The following is a 4,899-nucleotide window of genomic DNA, read 5'->3' as shown; positions in this document are numbered from 1 at the left end:
ATTTCTTCAACATTGGTTTTGACATTTTAATTTTAAGTGAGCGAGTTTCGTTCAAGATTTTCACCTGTCCTCTTGTAAGCAAAACATCAATTCTTACTGCTCCTTTTCTCTGAATTGTATGAACGTTAATCGTACAAGGCTTTTGATTTTGAACACAAGATGATAGTTTATGAAGATTGATTTGATTAACATAAGTAGGGTAAGAATACTGATTCTGGCTCACTTTTCCCCATGTAAATGAATGGGGGATTTTCAGCGATTCATATTTTTTTCCCTAAAAATAAACCCCCCTTTTTATCCCAAGGTATATTTATTTGTCTCCCCTTTTAACTTGGAGGTTGAACCTCATTGAATTGAACACCTGGGGGTTGAACAGCTCACTCATTGAACCTATAAAGATTTGTTCATTCTCAAATTCCTTCAATAGTTTAATTTTCTTTGCACAATAATCCCCATCTAAAATATTGACAAACAAAACATTTGAATCTTTATATTTTTTAAGATACCCCATTTGTGCCATTACGAAATGATAAACTTCTCTTAATGCTCTTGTTTGACCACCTCCTGAGCCACAGGTTATTTTTTGTTAAGCCCCGCCCACTTTTCTTTAAGCCCCGCCCACTTTTGTTAAGCCCCGCCCACTTTCCACAAGGTATTCAATAAGCCCCGCCCACTTTTCTTTAAGCCCCGCCCACTTTTGTTAAGCCCCGCCCACTTTCCACAAGGTATTCAATAAGCCCCGCCCACTTTTGCTAAGCCCCGCCCACTTTGCTAAGCTCCGCCCACTTTTGCTAAGCTCCGCCCACTTTTCATAAGGTATTTTTCTAAACCACGCCTACTTTTCCTAAGCCCCGCCCACTTTTGCTAAGCTCCGCCCACTTTTCATTAGGTATTTTTCTAAGCCACGCCCACTTTTCCTAAGCTCCGCCTACTTTTGCTAAGCCCCGCCCACTCTTACATCATTTCCAGTTCATCTCTGACTCACAAAGAAATCACTAGAAAATTACAGGATGTTATGGTTTTGAAAAATTTCCCAATGAAGGCTTGCCTAGGCTTGCCCAGGGAATTTCCAAAGGAAACCACACCCACCAGTCTTTCTCTATAAAAGCTTCAAACCCAGGCTCCATTTTAAACATTTGTTTTTGCTGGCAATGGTGTTCTGTGTGCTTGTCTCGAACTGTCTGTCTTCTATGGAACTAAACCTTCAAGTTGATGAACTGGATTCAAACCTCTTATCTATTGAGGTAAGATTTTTTATTTTCCTATTTTCAAACTTTGATTGAAGCATACTCATTTAATAATTAAATAACTTAATTAATACATTATTATTTTCTCTCACAGGAAATTGTGTCTGAAATACGAAATGAAAATACTGCTTTTGCTACAACTTGGAGGGAAATTGTTGGCTTGGTTGAAGACCTTGAGTGGGATGACTTTGGTGTTCCTTGGAACTCTATGTCTTGTATGGAACTAAACCTTCAAGTTGATGAACTGGATTCAAACCTCTTATCTATTGAGGTAAGATTTTTTATTTTCCTATTTTCAAACTTTGATTGAAGCATACTCATTTAATAATTAAATAACTTAATTAATACATTATTATTTTCTCTCACAGGAAATTGTGTCTGAAATACGAAATGAAAATACTGTTTTTGCTACAACTTGGGGCGAAATTGTTGGCTTGGTTGAAGACCTTATGAGCGACCAAGACCCACAGAACGAGTTCGTCCTTGATGACCCAACCAAAGAGTTATACCTTGGAGACCAGCAAAATCCTGAAAAAGAGTTTTACAGCAATAGTACTCATTGTGAGTTATCAAGACAATACCCACTGAACAAGTTATACCTTGATGAGCCAGAATACAAGTTTTACCTTGGAGACTCACAAATTTTGAAAAAATCAAGAAATGAGTTCTGCCTTGATGGTTTAAATAACTACCTTGGAGACTCAGGAAAAGGGTTCTGCCAAGATGGTTCTAAATATGGGGCCTACCTTGGAGACACAAATTTTGAAAAAAGCAGTAAATGAGTTCTGCCTTGATGGTTTAAATAACTACCTTGGAGACTCAGGAAAAGGGTTCTGCCAAGATGGTTCTAAATATGGGGCCTACCTTGGAGACTCACAAATTTTGAAAAAATCAGTAAATGAGTTATCCTTAAGAGACTTTGTAAGTTGGTTTTACTTTGAATACTTGAAATGTGGGTTCTGGATTGATAACTCACAATGTGATACATATCTTGGAAACTCAACGGGAATGTGGTTATACCTTGAAGACTTGGAAAGTTGGGTTTATGTTGGACACTTGAAACTTTTTTGGGGGCTTTTATTTATTTATTTATTTATTTATTATTATTATTATTTTATTTATTTATATTTTGGAGACTTTTGGAGTTGCTATCACTCTTTGGGATCTAAACCTATCGATGTAGTTCTTTGTCGGATGGTGCTTGATGGGAGCAAGATCAAGAAAGTTCTGGGAAGAAAGTGCAGGCTTACTCCCCCTTTTTACGTCGTCAAACCTGAAAGCCTTAAAAGACAGAATTGGAAGAAGAGAAAAAAAAACAAAAAATATACATTGTTCGTTCTGGGAAGAAAGTGCAGGCTTACTCCCCCTTTCTACGTCATCAAACCTGAAAGCCTTAAAAGACAGAATTGGAAGAAGAAAAAAAAAACGTAAAAATATATATATATACGTGGAAATCTCATTTTGAAAAAGACATTGTGTTGGGCGAGGATTGAGTTGGGGTTGAGATTTTGAATGTGAGGGTTGGGGTTGAGATTTTGAATGTGAGGGTTGGGACACACACACATACACATCAACAAACAAAAGTTAAGCCTTGACTATTCAGTTGAGGATTCTGTGTTTGGGGTTCACAGATCTAAGAACGTCCCCCTTGACACACATTATATACTGTTATACACCTCGGACTTGGCCCTCGAGTGTCCACAACGGTGTATAGTAGGAGGGAGTGAAGCGCCAACCTATTGCTCCCATTACACACACACACACACACACACAAACAAAAGTTAAACCTTGACTATTCAGTTGAGGATTCTGTGTTTGGGGTTCACAGATCTAAGAACGTCCCCCTTGACACACATTATATACTGTTATACACCTCGGACTTGTCCCTCTAGTGTCCACAAAGGTGTATTATCTGCTTAGTTTTGTCTTTTGTAATTCCTGTGAATAAAATGAACCTAAAATCTCTTCCCCTTCCAAATCATATATTTTATAAGTCCAAGGAACTGTATCTATTACATCAACAATTTTAAAAAGTTCTTTCGTCCATCGTTCAGTAAAACCCTTTTCAAAATGAGATTTCCACCTATATATTCTTACGATATCACCAACTTTGAACTTAGGTTTTCTGACATTAATCTCTTTTTCATATTTTAATTTTGTAAATGTTTCTGATGGCTTCATATTCGTTGACGTGTGAATCGTGTCATTATACTTATCCACAATATCCTGAATAAAAGATAACCATTGTTGTGAACCGAGTTGTGTGAATTTTTTATATAGTCTCTCTTTTAAGGTACGATTAAAACGTTCAACAACAACTGCCTTCCCTTCATTAAAGGTACTGTATAATGTAATACTGTTATTTTTTAGAAAATTCATAAATGTCTTGTTATAAAACTCTCTACCCTCATCAGTCCACAATTTCTTAGGTTTTCTCTTACTTTTATTAAATATCTGTTGAAAAGCTAACATAAGAGTATTACCTGTTTTGTTTTTAAAGGGACAACCCACGCATATCTACTCCTCAAATCAATAACGGTTAAAGCATACTTGTACCCCTTATCATTATTGAGTTCAATCAAATCAGCAGACCAGATATAATCAACTTCCTTGGAATAAACTTTCCTTCTCTGAAACTTTGTGAATATTGGTTTATGTAATTCATCAGCAAATTGCTCTTCAGTCTTAATGGCATCATTAGAGCCTATAATTTTTTTGAATTTCCAAGTCCAAGTTTCAATTTAGCACTAATCATCTTCTTCACGATGAACCTATCAACTTTTTCTCTCAAGGTTGGATTTTGTATCAGAGACAAATTATACAACATTTCTCTATCGGCTTCATGCTTTTCTTCCAACGTTGTGGTATTCCCATAATCAATATCGTGTCTCATGCACACTTCATCAACTCTATTGATTGGTTTACTCCAGGATTTAGGATTGTCTGCCTCATCTAATCTTTTATCCAAGTTTGTGCCTGGACCACAGAAAGAATAACCTGGAAGATGTAATTCCCCTGGTATTCCAGTAGTTGTAAATTTACTTCCTGATAAAAACTTTTGTATATCTCCTCCGAGTTTGTGTTTGGAGATAAATTGATTTTTTTTTTGAACCACACACCGAACATATACCTTTTTGTATAACCCTGTTATTTTTACTTTTAATATATGAAATATTTTTAGTATTAGTTTTCTTTTTACATTTGAGACAATAACTCATTTATTTATGAGAAAAATTTCTGCAGAGTGCAAAAACCTTTTTAGTTTCCAACATGCACATTTGAATCTTAATTTTTAAAACATAAAGAATCCTTAGAAATGCCTTCACTCTCTCCTCCATTTATTTAAGAAAAAACTTGAATTAAAATGAATAGCTTGACGATGCTAATAGTTTTGTTGAAAGTATTGCAAATAGACTTGTTAATTCTTTGTATTCCTCCCTGGTGAGATAAGTTATTTTCTTTAATACCTCTATTCTTTTTTGAATCTCACTGGTTTCCATATTTTGATATTTATTCATTCTCTCTCTTTCCTCCCTCTCTCTCTTCTCTCTTTCCTCCCTCTCTCTATTCTCTCTTTCCTCCCTCTCTCTATTCTCCCTCTCTCTATTCTCTCTTTCCTCCTTCTCTCTCTCCTCCTTCTCCTTTTCCTCCT

At 35.9% G+C, this 4,899-nt stretch overlaps 1 long non-coding RNA gene across 1 annotated transcript; it reads left to right on the top strand.

Moving 5' to 3' along the window:
• Positions 1-913: 913 nt before the first annotated feature.
• On the top strand, positions 914-3,212 carry LOC147007359 (uncharacterized). The gene is made up of 3 exons (XR_015054230.1): positions 914-1,244; positions 1,342-1,518; positions 1,616-3,212. It is a non-coding gene; the product is annotated as an uncharacterized LOC147007359 (long non-coding RNA).
• The last annotated feature ends 1,687 nt before the right edge of the window (positions 3,213-4,899 follow it).

Source organism: Eptatretus burgeri, unplaced genomic scaffold (genome assembly GCF_056783735.1).
Source record: "Eptatretus burgeri isolate ZD-2024b unplaced genomic scaffold, Ebu_testis_v1 Ebu_testis_scaffold_261, whole genome shotgun sequence".
In the NCBI taxonomy this organism is placed as follows: Eukaryota; Metazoa; Chordata; class Myxini; order Myxiniformes; family Myxinidae; genus Eptatretus; species Eptatretus burgeri.
Note: the sequence above shows the minus strand (reverse complement) of the source record. Positions and strands in the feature narration are given on the sequence as shown.